We start from the raw sequence: 16891 nt of genomic DNA on the forward strand, positions 1-16891 counted from the left end.
ATTATTTTTGATCATGGAAGTCTTTCTCTAGCAAGATGTAAGACCTGCTTTGTTGGTGAAATGGCTCCGGTTTTGCTTAGAGACAAACCGAGGGTGAAGCTCATGTTAGATAATTTTATGAGTAGTCTCTCTTTTTGATGTTGTTCTTTCCTTTTTGAGCTTTGAAGCTCTGTATCTCCTCCCCCCTTACATATTCCGCCTTTATATATTAATGAAAAGAATTGGTAGGGATTCCCCTACCGATCCGTTCGAAAAAATTTGCCTAGCAGAGGAAGGGATAGATTTTTCTCAAGACACACAGGAAGGGAGCGCCGATGAGTTTGATTTCATCCCTGATTCAGAAGAGCAGATTTGTCGATGATGTGATCTACTCGGTTTTGTCCCTGATTCGGTGGCGCAGGAACTTGAGGTCGTGGAGGAAGATGGGAGCAGGGGCGTGTTGATGAACGGTGAGGTAGAGGTGCTGGTTGTTGGGGCCAAGGGTGAGAGTGGTGGCCGGGAGACCGACGACTGATGACTGGTTGGGTTGAGACGCAGTCTGGGGATATCGGCGTGGAGGGTGCCATTGCCAGAGTCTCCCTGGTATGTGTACCTGTTGTTTGTTCATCTCCCTTGTTGATATCCCTTGCTTGTTCATCTCCCTGGTTGACAGGATTGTTTTGGTCTTCTCCCTGTGCATCATCGGAGTGTTCATCTTCTAGCAAAGGCGCTTCATTGAGATCAGGTAACTCTTGTCCATCTCCCTCGTCTGGTTCTTGGTCGAGATCTAATTAATATGGCCATGTATTATTTGCTAGTGTTTGGTGAAGATCATGAGAGGACAGGATTAAGTGACAGGCTAGCCAGCTCCGGTAGACTAAGTTGTCTCTATATTTTTTTTTGGCTCCGTCCATGTTAAATAGCCTGTCATGTTGCCTCTGTAATCTTGGCGGCATGTACTGAAAATTTATTCTGTGGTTTTGGCGCCAGCTAAATGTGTTTTGGCTGCCTTCAGTGTAAAAGAAATTTTGGCGCCAGCTCAATGTGCCATGTAAAGACAATTTTTGAGTAGCACTTCGGCTACTTGGCGCCAAATAAGGGGAAGGCAAACAGGCCTGACATTTGCTGCATCATGTGCATGCTCATTTAATTACCGTCGGTAATTCATCCGGCAGCTCGGCTGCCAAAGCAGAGTACATAGAATTATTGGTGGCACTTTGGAGATTTTGCAACTTCACTATCTTCTCGGAAAATTTCTAAACGAATACTCTTTGGGACGCAGGGAGTACGGGAGAAAAAGACCATTGTATACGTCCAAGCAAGGCATAGCTCCTTTTGTAAAATCACAAGTGATGCATCTGATGATCCAGATTACGATACAGCACGAGCAGCAATGTTCCTCTATGCACGCCTATAGTGTCATAAAGGGGCACAAATAAAGTTTATTCATACTCCGAGATAGACATGGCAGTTACAACAAATAATTCAACACACACGCACCTTGCCGTAGTGGCATTTATTTTATAATATATATTTTAGCGCATGCAGCTCGAGGCAGCGGTCAGCAGCAACGACAACGGCTGCTGCTACTTGGTGTACTCGATGGCCCAGAAGTTGGCGTAGATATAGGTGAACTTGACGCTGGTAAACCCGGCGCCCTTGGTGAGCTTCACAAACTCCCCCTCGTACCTCTCCTTCCCGTCGGGGCTATACGCAAGCAGGCACACGTCGATGCTGATGAGCCCCTGCGCACCGTCCGTCGCCTCCGGCTTCACCGGCAGGACGCACTCGACGTCGATGACCTTGCCGCCCGCCGGCAGCGCGTCGTAGCAGTTCCTGAGCAGCGTGGCGCAGTGCTCATCGCCCTAGCAGTTGAGGATCCACTTCATGAGGATAGCGTCGCCGGAGGGCATCTTCTGGAACATGTCGCTGCCGACGTGCTGCACGCCGGCTTAGGCCGGCACCTCGGCGATGACGTGGGGAGGTTGAAGTTGATCCTTTTAGAAGTTGCGTGGTGTGAATTATTTTAATCGTCCACTCATTTTGAGTATGTATCTTGATAATACATGCATTAAGGTACTTGAGAACTCACCTTCCATCCACCCTATTTGTCCCGGTTTAAATTTAGCCGAACTCACCTTCCATCCACCCTATTTGTCCCGGTTTAAATTTAGCCCGTGACTAAAGGTTCACTAACCAGGACTAAAACTCGGCCACTGGCGGGAGCTCACCAACCAGGACTAAAGGGCCCCTTTAGTCCCGATTGTAAAGACCAGTGGTCTGGAGGGGGCTTTTGTCCTCCCGATTGGAAACACCAACCGAGACTAAAGGCCTCCCCTTTGTCCCGGTTGGAATTCCCAACCGGGACAAAAAGTCCCTTCCCACCGCTACGGCCCCCTCCCTCTTCCTTATCTTTCTCTCCTCCTCTCTCCCATTCTTCCAGGCACTTCTCTCCTTATCCTCTTCTTTTTCTCTCCTCCTCCGCTCCTTATCCTCTTCCTCTCTCTCCTCCTCTCCTTATCCTCTTCCTCTCTCTCCTCCTCTCCGAGGCGCTTCCAGGCAAGCCGCCCCTCCCCTTCCCCCTCTGCTCGCCCCTCACTGGCAGTGAGGAGCGGCAGCGAGGCGAGGGCGGGCGGCGGCGCGTGGGTGGACGGGCCGGCGGTGGAGGCGGAGGCCGGCACGGGCGAGCGGAGGCCGGCGGTAGAGGTAGAGCGCGGAGCCGGAAGCTAGCGACGGAGGCGGAGTGCGAGCGGATTGAGGCGGAGCGAGGAGGCCGGCAGCGGAGGCGGAGCACGGGCGGATCGAGGCGGAGCGAGGAGGCCGGTAGCGGAGGGCTGGCCAGCGGCGGAGCGCGGACGTGGGGCTTTTTTATTATTTTTTTCAAAAAATTTTACCAACCGGGACTAAAGCTAAGGGGGCCTTTAGTCCTGGGTGGATGACCCGGGATCCGGGACTAAAGACCTTCCCTTTCGTCTCAAAAATTATATGTCGGATGGTTTTTAGAGAGATTTGGCCTCTATCAACCGGAACTAAAGCCGAGGTTTCCAGTAATCTTATATGGATGAAATCCTGACACTATATTCATTAAGCTTACCTGATACTTATATCCTGCTATCCTGAAGGCCATGAGATTATATTTTTGCTATGTTTATCTCCTGATAACATGTTGCTTGTATGGACCAGTACAAACAGGCCCTACAGTTTCTCTATTGCCTCCCAGCGTTTAAAAATTCTCCATGCGAAGCAACCACCAGGCATCAGCCAACAGAAAATCACCATGTGGGAAGCAAGCGCCAGCTTCCAAACAGCGGAAGGGCATTCTCCATGCAGGGTATTTCCCCAGCGGGAGGAAGGTGATTCTGTTGTGCAGGGAAATTTCCCGTTAGGAGCTTTCTTCCCGGAGCTAATTTGCCTCTAATGCCCAAACTAGCCCTGAGGAGAAAGAAATAGTTGGTGGTAGGCGTAGGTGGGTATCATATATTTTTTTTCATTAGTAGAAAAGATTATCGACACTTGGTTCCCATAGGTATTATGAGAAAAGAGGGACACGTCTGGTTGTGGGCCCCTCTTCGCTGAAGGCAAACGTCGGTTGCCGTAGAGGCCATGGGCTAGCTGCTTCTGTTGTGTAGCAATGCAAGCCGGCCCATGTCCGTATATAGCTTCGGAAATCAGAACCGTGCTGCAATTGTGTATTATTTTGCAGCATCAGCGGCATGATTTTGCAGCATCAGCGGCATGATGCATTGCTGGTTTCAGAAATGTTCCAGAAATTCTGCTTATAGGAAGTTATCACTTATAAATGAGCGTAGGAACTTATGTGTCCATCCTGAAATGTTGCGGAAACTTTGCAAACAAAAACAGAAACAAATTTGATACAGTTACACTAGTCCACAGAGACACATAAGATGGTGGAGCAAACTGAGGGGTACAGATCATTTGATCACCATCAACAGCTTGGGCTCCTCAAGAGGACAATCCGGTGGTGACTTGTCCACAATGACGGTAAGAGATATATTGGAAGATAAGAGATTATTTTCCGGCGAACATGAACTTTTTTTTAACGTTGGGTATACTTTGGTCACTCCCATATTAATTCAGCCATTGGATCAGGCTGTTCCTGCTTTGAGGAGTCTGGATGCCGAGGGTACGCGGAAGCGGCTTGAGGTCCTTGGCTGCTCGAGCACACGACAGCTCAAGCTTGACAGGGCGATCAGATCCACCAGACTGGGTGGCGGCCAGAGGCCACCACAACTCTGCGCTAAGAGAGATGAAATAATTGATTGCTCCCAGAAATGGCAGCAAGAATATACTTCAATTTTTTCCTTGCGCAATCAACTTGACATGGAAGGACAGTTAGAATGCTATGCATTGCTGCATTATAATATAATTTGAGGTCACATAATATACTAGTTCCTCACTTATGTGTGCGAAGTAACATCGAAATTTCTGCTAGCTGTGAGGAACACACTGAATTCATGGTACAAATGCTTGACATTGAACAATTGCAGAATATTTGGCCAAAAACAGCATCAGTTTGTTTTCGAGGATGCACACGCTAGTGAATCTTTAAAACTTGATCAAAATTGTCATTTTTGAGAGAAATAGATGAACCCATATGCATTTCAGGTCATGCGGTACAAGAATTAGAATAGCATGCTAGTCCTGTTTTGGTTTGCAGCATGGGCATGCCAAACCCATGTTGTACAGGAAGGCACGCAATATACACACACACATATGATTCTTGTCAGTTACCAAAATGAAACATTTATAGTACAGATAACAGAGCATTGTGTGGGTCTTTAGTTCTACAGGGAGTATGGAACAGTAGGAAAACGTCAAATCAGAGTTATGTCTAGTTGCGTAAAGCAATATGGAGTTTATGGCCAACAGTAGATTTCTAGTAGTAACAGAGAAAAACAGAGATGTTGAGATATTGGAGAGAGCTGAAATGGCCAAGAATAGTTTGGTCAATATAGAGAGTAGAGCCGTCAAACAGAGAAGGTTGATCATCGCAGTCTGACCGAATACACAAGGGAGGGAACGAAGGACCTTGCCGAAATTGTGGCCAAGGTGAAGGACCGAAACAGCGACCAGAGGGGGGTGAATGGGAGCCTATAAAAATTCTCAACGAAAACAAGGTCTATGTCCCAAACGCAACCCCAAAGCACACCGTGCGTTCAATCGTCAAGATGACGCAAGTCAACTCGTGACAAGCTCACCCTAGGAACGATAAGAGACGCACAAATCACAGCGGAAATATAGCGTGAATCGACTCCATCAAAATTGCACAGATGAGACAAAACAAAAATACTACTAACCACTTACTTAACTAGGTATGAAAGGATTAGTAATAGATTAAATAAACTACATAAATTTAGTAAGATAAATCACTTAACAATTAGCTAAACAAGCTGATACAGATTAATTAGCTAAGTGAAGGAATTAATAGAGAACTAATCGAATTAGCAATAGAGAAAGAAAAACTCACAGGTTGGCACGGCTTGCTTCTCACCTGGACAATTGCTATTGGACTGCGTGCCCCTGCTACTTCCTGTTGGCCTACCTGGCCTTGCTAGGCCTGCCTCACGTGAAAGGCCTGCTTGGCCTGTGAAGCGAACGGTCTGTTGGGCTGGTTGGTTAGCTACGCTCGTCCCTGGGCTGCCTGCTCCCGCAAGCTGGGTCTGCTGCGGCCTGCTGACGGCCCGTTGCACTGCTTCGTTGCACGTGAGCACGAGCGCTGCTGCGTGCACGGCACGTGCGCTTGCGTCGTCTTGCCTGATGGTCCGCTGTCCAGAGAACCTGCGCGAACAGAGACAGGAACACCAAGAACAACCGAAGAACAAGAACAAACTTCAAATCATAAGATCTCCCCCCATACTTCGCGGATCGAGATGAAACTTGAGACACGGATGCAATACCCCAAGGGCAAATAGATCCATGAAACAAATCCTGAAAAGCTCAAGAATTCATCACTAATTTTAGAGAAAATCGAAACCCTAACTCAAGAACACGATTTGGGAAAATTCAAAATTCAAGCCAGATTCGTGAAGGATTTGAAGGGGGATCATATCAAAGATGCTTCTTAAGGACCTAGCAATATTTCCCTTCAACCAATCTCACGAGATTCGAGCTTAAACACGAAGAACAATAAATCCCCAAAAATAGCTCCGAAAATAGCGAAATAGAAAAACGCTCGGGAGACAAAGATTTAGCACGAATTGAGACATCAAAACACAACTAAATCAAGAGGACAACATCTTTACAAGATGAGGACTAGCCTCCTCCCTTCATCCACCCACTAGAGATGAAGAAATCAAGAGAAAAGAGTAATCACTCTCTAATCTCCCTCTCTCCTCTCACTTTAAGCACATGACTAGCCTCTAAGCAAATAGATAATGAGTTGCTAAGCAAAGAGGTGCTGAAATAACCAGCCCCCCATCCCTATTTATAGTCCAGGACGAAAGACTATACTACCCCTACAGCTACAACTAAGATAACTACCCACGCAGGGGTATTTTGGTCCAAGTTTTTATCCGTGCATCGGATGGACACGCCGCCTTCACGACTTTGCTTCGCCTTGACGCAAGCTTCGCGATGACGCCACGTGCCCTCCTTCTCAAAGCTCCGGTCGCACCGGGCTCGCCCCCGGTTTTGAGGCCCAAACCGGGAAACCTGCCTGCCCGGTGGTTTTGAGGCCCAAACCACCCAAACCGTCCATTAACGCGTGTCCGGCCTCCGCCAAGCCTCCCGCTTGACTCGACCGACACCGTCTCCAACCTGTCATGCCCTCTCGCCATTCCGTGCACCATGTGGATCGCCGTGACTTCGCCCGGACTTCTCGGGTTCATCGGTCCAAGCCTACTCGCGTTCATCCTTCACCGCTCTTGGTCCATCGGCATGAACCTTTCGCTTGACCTTCACCGCACGCCGTCGACCGCCACGTCGCATCCTACACCTGCACATCACAAGCCAAGAGCAACATCAAACCAACACAGCGTTGTCAATCACTCATCATCCAAGGGTGACCACCATTGGTCCTCAATCTCCCCCTTGATGAGTGCATTGACAACACCCCACAAATTCATAGTATTGAAACAGAAAAACAAGAAACTCAAAATAGAAAAATCTCAGTCCCCTAAGATAAGGGCAACGGCTCTACACAACTGAGACAAAATCATGTGATCCCTCAAGAAGAGGCAGAAAACGGGCTCAACACCAATCACATGAAAATCCAAACTCAAATAAAAAACCGGCTCCTCAAGAAGAGGTAAAACAGCTCAACGCGACCGGTACAAAGGCTCTTAACAAGAGTATAACAACTCATAAATACTCCCCCTGAATATATGCACTCCCCCTGAAAACATGCATACATGCAAAGTCTCCCTCTTGACAGATGAAAGAATTTGTGTAGATTTCTCTCCCCCTTGTTGACAATGCAACCATCAAGAAAAGGATAAAAGCACAAAATGCATGCCATGGAAAAGCAGAACCTAACAAGCTTCTCAAATATATCACAATGCACTCTCAAAGGCTACTAGGGAGATAAAGCTTGATAGATCATAAGAAACAATAGCATCGCCAACAAGATGATATCAAGTTACAATAGTGGAGGTGAAGCAAGTATCAAGTTTTAGCAATGTATAAAAAGATCACCACATGAGCATTCACCTAGTTAAGAATCACCCAAGCAAGAATAGACTAGTCCATCAAGAGCTCATACTAGGAAAATCCATTCTCAACAAGAGATCATTGCAAACACCCACATATGCATCACAAGTCATGTTTAAAGCTTGTTGAAACCAAGTGTCTACTTCTTTTGGTAGACATCTTGTAACAACTAAGCAAGCAATAATATCACATTAAGCACAAAAACTTGGTGAATTTATGAAGTTTTCAGCATATTTCTTTTTAGTATTCACACAAAGCAAAATACATGAAGTGCCTTTGCGGCACAAAGAAGCCATGCTTCCCCAAGGGGTGCATCATGGGCTAAACATTTGCAATGATACCTAGATCTTGGACCCAATTGAAAAGAACACGAATTCCAAACAGAAGCTAGATATGGAACCAGTATTCAACCAAGGGCAAACCATAACCAAGCATCTACTCATGGGTGATAAGCAAGTTAATAGAGTAGAATTTAGCATTAAATTTCAAAAACAGTTATCTCAACAAGTGTACAATATCATCAAGAGCATAACTGCACATTGCATCAAAATCACCAACCACAGCACTAGCTCACAAGTAGCATAAGGGAGTACACAAGATATATAGGAGAAGCTCATCTAGTGCAACATGATACAAAATGCAATATGATACAAAAAGCATGGAAACTAAGCTAAAATGATACAGATGAACAACATACCCAAATGTGAACTAAGGTAAAGCATGACATGATGTTCATATGTATCATCCACCACAATATATCACAAAAATAGCATGATAAGATATACATGAAGAACTCAAAGCTATCATAAAAAAGTGGCTATCCTACCATATTTTGTACAAAAATGATACAAGTATAATACAAGAGAAGCTCCAAAAACCCAACTCAGAAAGGAAAGCAAACACCCAACTCCCCCCGCAAACGAGCAAAAGTGGCTTGATCCAGGGGTTTGGTGAAAATGTCCGCGAGTTGGTTTTGGGTAGCAACATAGCCAAGGTCAATATCCCCTTTCTCAACATGATCTCTCAGAAAATGATATCTCACATCAATGTGTTTAGTTTTTGAGTGGAGAACGGGGTTCTTGGCTACACTAATGGCACTCGTGCTGTCACAAAGAAGAGGTACACAAGTAAAATCCAAACCAAAGTCTCTCAAAGTGGAAATCATCCAAAGCAGCTGAGAACAATAGCTAGCAGCAGCAACATACTCAGCTTCGGTGGTAGACTGAGCAACACTAGATTGTTTGCGAGAAGACCAAGAGACCAAAGATGAACCGAGAAACTGGCAAGTACTCGAGGTAGACTTGCGATCCAAGCGACACCCAGCAAAGTCCGCATCGGAGTATCCCTGGAGCGTGAGTGTCGAGGAGGCAGAATACCACAAACCGAACTCAGGGGTAAAGCGGAGATACCTCATGATCCTCTTCACTGCTTGACGGTGAGATGTCCTCGGTGAAGCCTGAAAACGAGCGCACAGACACACGGCGAAGTGTATGTCCGGCCTCGTCGCCGTCAGGTACAAGAGGGAGCCGATCATACTTCTGTACTCCTTCTGGTCCACCGGTTCGCCATCTTCATCCGTATCTAGTGCCGTCGTCGTACCCATGGGTGTGGAGAGTGGCTTAGCATCAGCCATGTCAAACTTCCTCAACACGTCCTTCGTGTACTTCACTTGGTGCACGAAGGTTCCTTCCTTGCTTTGCTTGATTTGTAGTCCGAGGAAGAAGGTCAACTCACCCATCATTGACATCTCAAACTCCCTACTCATGTCATCTGCAAACTTGGCAACCAAAGCATGAGAAGAACCACCAAAGATAATATCATCCACGTATATCTGAATAATCAATAAGTCATTTCCTTGCCTGAGGAGAAAGAGTGTTTTATCAACTGATCCCATTTCAAACCCATTCCCAAGCAAAAAGGATTTCAATCTAGCATACCACGCTCGGGGTGCTTGTTTTAGGCCATAGAGAGCTTTCTGGAGTTTGAAAACACGATCAGGATATTTATGATTCTCAAAATCAGGAGGTTGTTTCACATACACTTCCTCCTCTATGAAACCATTTAGAAAGGCACTTTTCACATCCATTTGGAAGAGCTTAAAACCTTTAGCCACAGAGAAGGCTAGAAGGATTCTAATTGCTTCCAAACGGGCAACAGGGGCAAAGGTTTCTTCATAATCTATCCCCTCTTTTTGGCTAAAACCTTGGGCAACCAACCTCGCTTTATTTCTCACAATCAACCCATCCTCACCTTGTTTATTTTTGAAAACCCATTTTGTTCCTATAGGATGGCAATTTGGAGGTGGTTCAACTAAAACCCAAACCCTGTTTCGCTCAAAGTTCTCCAACTCCTCATGCATGGCATTAACCCAATTTGAATCAGATAAAGCATGTCCAATATCTCAGGGTTCGAAAGAGGCAACAAATGCAGAATGTGCAAAGTGTGAAATATGCCTAGAGCTGTGCCTAGTGGTGCGTTCATGTAAGTTACCGATCATCTGTTGTGGAGGATGACGACGCTGAATATGCCGTGGAGCCTCTCGCTCTGAAGTCGCCTCCCCCTCAACAGCAGCTGGATCACTCTGATCTTCTTCTTCATCCTGTAGTGGTACTGGTTGATGGCTTGAAGTAGTGGAAGTAGAGGTAGGGCCATCAACTCTCGTAGTCGAAGTAGAAGGTACAGGTGCAACAGCTGGAGCTCGGTCAATCTCATCATCCTCTTCCTCACCACCATCTACACGCTCTTCCTCTTCCTCAAATATGCTTTGCCCCATTTCATGTTCACCTGCAACTTCAAAGATAGAAGTTGTGCAAGGCATAGTTTCATCGAATGTAATCTCACAAGTTTCCACGATTCGGTTAGTTTCAAGGTTAAGCACACGATAAGCACGACTATGAGAAGCATAACCAAGAAAAATCCCATCCGTAGAACGAGACTCAAATTTATCCAAATTTCCTTGCTTGAGAATGAAACACTTGCAGCCAAACACCCTCAGGTGACTCACTTTGGGGGAACGTCGATGCATCAGCTCATAAGAAGTTTTCTTCAGGAAAGCTCGCAAAAAGATTCGATTGGACACATAGCAAGCAGTGTTGACGGCTTCGGCCCAATATTTTCTAGGAGTCCTATGCTCATCAAGCATCGTCCTAGCCATTTCACAAAGGGTCCGATTCTTCCGTTCAACAACACCATTCTGAGGAGGGACATAAGGCGATGAAAACTGGTGTTCAAGACCAAGATCATTGCAAAAGGATTTAAAACGAGCGTTCTTGAATTCTGTGCCATTGTCACTGCGGATAGCTCTCATGGCATCTTTTGGTCGCTCGTTTCTCAACCTCAAGATCAAATCTCGAACAAAAGGAAATGCCTCATCCTTAGATTCCATGAAGAAAACCCATGAATACCTCGAAAAATCATCAACGATCACAAGCACATACCACTTCCCACCGACTGAACAAACACGAGCTGGACCAACAGTGTCCATATGCAACAGCTCGCCTGGATGTTCAGTCATCACCTGATTCACAGGTGGATGGGAAGCAGCAACCATCTTCCCATGTCGACAGGGAGCACAAACAAGATCTTTCTCAAACTTCAATTTGGGCAAACCACGAATAAGATCCAAAGTACTCAAGCGGGAAAGCAAATCAAAGCTCAAATGACCCAATCTCCTATGCCATTTCCAAAGTTCAGAAGATGAGCCAGCCACTAAACACCGAGAGAGACCAAATGACTTGGAAAAATCAACTCGAAACACTTGACCCTCGGGGACGATCATACACACAAGATCGCCTCGAGAGTCTAAAATCCTTGAGGTCCCTTGCTTAAAACGGACCTCAAAACCATCATCAAGCAGTTGCGACACAGAGAGCAAATTGAAACCAAGAGAATCAACTAGAGCAACTCGCTTGAGCATGAAATTCTCACTCACCTTGATAACACCTTCAGACAACACCTTACCTTTGCTATTATCCCCGAAAGTGATGTACTCCTTGGTCATCACCGGGGTGAGGCTGGAGAACCATCTGTGATCACCGGTCATGTGTCGAGAGCAACCAGAATCAATAAGCCACGTGTTCTCCAGGCCTCCGACCTGGTCAAACAAAGGGAGACCAAGGATGAGCAAATGACTCAACACTGGGGTTAGAAAAACAAGTAGAATACCAGTGTCGAACCATTTGCTCAAGAGTGGGGTTATCAAAATCAACCATCTCTCGTCTCACAGGAGGACTACGGCCGACGCTAGGGGGAAAACGTGGTCCGTTGTAGCTCCGAGACTCAAAGTCACGGCCATATTGTCCTGGGCCATATTGATCATGGCGAGGAGCATGCCTAGCAAAAACACGTGAAGGAGCAAAACGCACACTATCCACACGACGAGGTGGAGGAGCTGCTCTAGGCGCATGTACACCATGAGAAGGGTGGTACATGTCCCTGTTGCCCCACTCACGCTCACACCTCAAAGCCTTCTTGTTGCGAAAGTAAAACTCCTTAAGGTGACCCCATCTCTTGCAATACTCACAGTGGAATCTAGCAGGCTGTTTTGGCTGAGGATTCACTCTAGGTTGTGGCTTGTCTTGGGGTTTTGGTGGAGGTTTCTTAGGAGCAATTTCTGGAAGTGTGTCAAGTTTGTTCTTAAGGTGGTTTGGCTTTTCCACCCAAATGGCTTTCTTGGGTGCTTTAGGTGGTGTCTCAATGAAAATTCCATCTCTCACACACTCAGACAAGTTTTGCTCACAAGCTGGATTGGGTTGCTCTCTATTTTTAGTGGGTGACTCTCAAAGGGTGTAGTCAATTGGTGGCTCACACTGATTGTAGCTTGGTTTCTTTCTCTCACCACTGTTTTGACCCACCTTCTCACACAACCCATCAAAGAACTTGTGCAACCCATTAAAAAGACATCCCTTCATAACCGACCCAAGCCTAAAACCATCAGCCCTTTTGAACTCCTGAATCATCATGCCTAGCTGAGGTTCCCTACTTGACACCCAACTAAGAACAGTGCGCAAGTAGGAGTTTTCATCCCCAACATGTTGCAAATTAAGCTTGAGTTCAGGACAAACAGTGCATTCAGGAAGTTTAGATCTAGCAATAAACTCAGACTTCTCTAAAGCACTAAGCTTAGCACATGCATCATCCAACTGAACTTGCAAAGCAGGGCAAGACTTACATGCACCAAGCAAAATAGGCCTAGTCTTGACCTCATCTAAAGCAGCCCTAGTCAAATCCAATTCATCTACCAATAAAGCATGCTTAGATTGTAAAGATGCAAGACTAGCCATATGAACACCACATTCATCACACTCAACAACATCGGAAACAGTAGAAGCAGATTTAAGCATATCTATTTCAATCAAGGCACTTTCTAACTTAGCCTTAAGCTCAACTTGCTCTTTAGCAGCCTTCTTAAGCAGTTTATCTTGATTGATTAGGCAATCATTAAGTTCTTCTACTTCTAGAGCAAGTTGTTCAGGAGTAGGCTTTACCTCAGTTTCTGTGTCGGAGTCACTTTCCTTGTCATCCTTCTTGGAGTTGAGAGCCATGACACAGTACCCGTCGCGGTTCTTGTCGGAGTAGAAGCAGAGGCCATTGAAGTTCTTGCCGTCCTTCTTCTTTGCCTTGCGGTCGTCGTCCTCCTCGCTTGAGCTTGAGTCGGTGTGGTCGTCGGTGTCGGAGTCGACGTCGCTGAGGGAGGCGATGAAGGCACGTGCTTTGGCCTTCTTGCGATACTCCTTCTTCTCGCGGTCGGTGTACTTCTTCTTCTTCTTGGTACCGTCCTTGCTCTTGTGCTTGTTGTAGTCGTACTTGCTCTTGGTTTTGTTCTTTTCGGGGCAGTCGGCGGCGAAGTGGCCTGGCTTGCCACAATCGAAGCAGTTGTTGTTGTTCCTTCGCCTGTTCTTGCGGTTGTCGTTGAAGCGCATGAATCGCCTCGTGATCAAGGCGAGCTCATCATCATCAAGAACTTCCAGCTGCTCCTCTAAAACAGAAACCAAAGAAGACAAGGCAAACGACATGGAAGAAGAGTTACTCAAAGACTTAGGCTGTCCAGAGCCTGACATGAGAGCCATACTATTTGGATCAGTAGGGCTTCCTTGTTTTGCTCGGAGCCTCTTGTCAACCTCCGTGGATTTCAACTTGGCAAAGAGTTCATCAATGGAAAGTGTTTCATAATTCGGTGATTCGATGATAGCATCAACCTTCGTACCCCACACTTCGTGATCCAAGGCATGCAGGAGCTTTAAAGCTCTATCATGATCAGTGTAGGGTAAGACGGTGATATTTGCTTTCATCTTGTTCACAATAGCCAAGAAACGCTGAAACAAAGCATCGGCAGACTCACCAGGCAAATGAACAAAGTTCTCATACTCACGCCTATAAGTCTCAAAGAGTCTAGCCTTCACCTGACTGTTTCCCTCGTGGAAACTCTGAAGTCGAGACCAAATCTCATGAGCAAGAGAGAGATCTTCGACTCGATCGAACTCAGCACGACTCAGACTCGCAAACAGAATATCAACCGCCTTGCTGTTGGCGTGATACTTATCCCTTTCATCCTGAGTCACACGAGTAGCAGGAATCACATAAGTCACATCCTGAGTGATTTCCCAAACCCCTGCTCCCCTACTATTTAGATGGGCTCTCATGCGAGTTTTCCAATACCGATAATCAGAGCCATCAAAGTAGGGTGCAGCGGTCGAGGAAGAACGCTCAGAGGTCGCCATAATAGGTTTTGAAACCGATTAGGGTATGGAGAAACCTTAACCGGCTCTGATACCAATTGAAGGACCGAAACAGCGACCAGAGGGGGGGGGGTGAATGGGAGCCTATAAAAATTCTCAACGAAAACAAGGCCTATGTCCCAAACGCAACCCCAAAGCACACCGTGCGTTCAATCGTCAAGATGACGCAAGTCAACTCGTGACAAGCTCACCCTAGGAACGATAAGAGACGCACAAATCACAGCGGAAATATAGCGTGAATCGACTCCATCAAAATTGCACAGATGAGACAAAACAAAAATACTACTAACCACTTACTTAACTAGGTATGAAAGGATTAGTAATAGATTAAATAAACTACATAAATTTAGTAAGATAAATCACTTAACAATTAGCTAAACAAGCTGATACAGATTAATTAGCTAAGTGAAGGAATTAATAGAGAACTAATCGAATTAGCAATAGACAAAGAAAAACTCACAGGTTGGCACGGCTTGCTTCTCACCTGGACAATTGCTATTGGACTGCGTGCCCCTGCTACTTCCTGTTGGCCTACCTGGCCTTGCTAGGCCTGCCTCACGTGAAAGGCCTGCTTGGCCTGTGAAGCGAACGGTCTGTTGGGCTGGTTGGTCAGCTACGCTCGTCCCTGGGCTGCCTACTCCCGCAAGCTGGGTCTGCTGCGGCCTGCTGACGGCCCGTTGCACTGCTTCGTTGCACGTGAGCACGAGCGCTGCTGCGTGCACGGCACGTGCGCTTGCGTCGTCTCGCCTGATGCTCCGCTGTCCAGAGAACCTGCGCGAACAGAGACAGGAACACCAAGAACAACCGAAGAACAAGAACAAACTTCAAATCATAAGATCTCCCCCCATACTTCGCGGATCGAGATGAAACTTGAGACACGGATGCAATACCCCAAGGGCAAATAGATCCATGAAACAAATCCTGAAAAGCTCAAGAATTCATCACTAATTTTAGAGAAAATCGAAACCCTAACTCAAGAACACGATTTGGGAAAATTCAAAATTCAAGCCGGATTCGTGAAGGATTTGAAGGGGGATCATATCAAAGATGCTTCTTAAGGACCTAGCAATATTTCCCTTCAACCAATCTCACGAGATTCGAGCTTAAACACGAAGAACAATAAATCCCCAAAAATAGCTCCGAAAATAGCGAAATAGAAAAACGCTCGGGAGACAAAGATTTAGCACGAATTGAGACATCAAAACACAACTAAATCAAGAGGACAACATCTTTACAAGATGAGGACTAGCCTCCTCCCTTCATCCACCCACTAAAGATGAAGAAATCAAGAGAAAAGAGTAATCACTCTCTAATCTCCCTCTCTCCTCTCACTTTAAGCACATGACTAGCCTCTAAGCAAATAGATAATGAGTTGCTAAGCAAAGAGGTGCTGAAATAACCAGCCCCCCATCCCTATTTATAGTCCAGGACGAAAGACTATACTACCCCTACAGCTACAACTAAGATAACTACCCACGCAGGGGCATTTTGGTCCAAGTTTTTATCCGTGCATCGGATGGACACGCCGCCTTCACGACTTTGCTTCGCCTCGACGCAAGCTTCGCGATGACGCCACGTGCCCTCCTTCTCAAAGCTCCGGTCGCACCGGGCTCGCCCCCGGTTTTGAGGCCCAAACCGGGAAACCTGCCTGCGCGGTGGTTTTGAGGCCCAAACCACCCAAACCGTCCATTGACGCGTGTCCGGCCTCCGCCAAGCCTCCCGCTTGACTCGACCGACGCCGTCTCCAACCTGTCATGCCCTCTCGCCATTCCGTGCACCATGTGGATCGCCGTGACTTCGCCCGGACTTCTCGGGTTCATCGGTCCAAGCCTACTCGCGTTCATCCTTCACCGCTCTTGGTCCATCGGCATGAACCTTTCGCTTGACCTTCACCGCATGCCGTCGACCGCCACGTCGCATCCTACACCTGCACATCACAAGCCAAGAGCAACATCAAACCAACACAGCGTTGTCAATCACTCATCATCCAAGGGTGACCACCATTGGTCCTCACAAGGACGCCAATCTCATAATATCCTATACTTGAGTGGTCACTCGGCACTTCGTCCTTGCTGGACTAGTCAAGATCATTCCATCATGGTTCCCAGCGCACTTGACACTCAAGTCCATGTTCATTAGTCCCAGAAAATGTTTGTGGTCGCCGCCACCGCTAGCTAATATATGCTTGCAATCACATCTTCATATGCGTATGCTATGGTTTAGAATCCAATACATTTCCTGTTCAGCACTTTCTATTGTCACTCTCTATAGAGATTGCATGGACTACTCTGTCATCAATACAGCTCCATTTTGATAGCTCCGAATATATGAATTCTGTGCTGCAACAGCAGTGCAGAATTAGTGATGGATTAGTTTGCCCACACTGGATAGATTGCCATTTCTGACGTGTAAACGTTGTTAGACCAGCATTGTACGGTTGAAAAACAACAGGTGCATGAGTTTCTCCTCATGAAAAATGCACAACCAAAAGCATGACAAAACCACAT

Source organism: Setaria viridis, chromosome 8, assembly GCF_005286985.2.
Source record: "Setaria viridis chromosome 8, Setaria_viridis_v4.0, whole genome shotgun sequence".
In the NCBI taxonomy this organism is placed as follows: domain Eukaryota; kingdom Viridiplantae; phylum Streptophyta; class Magnoliopsida; order Poales; family Poaceae; genus Setaria; species Setaria viridis.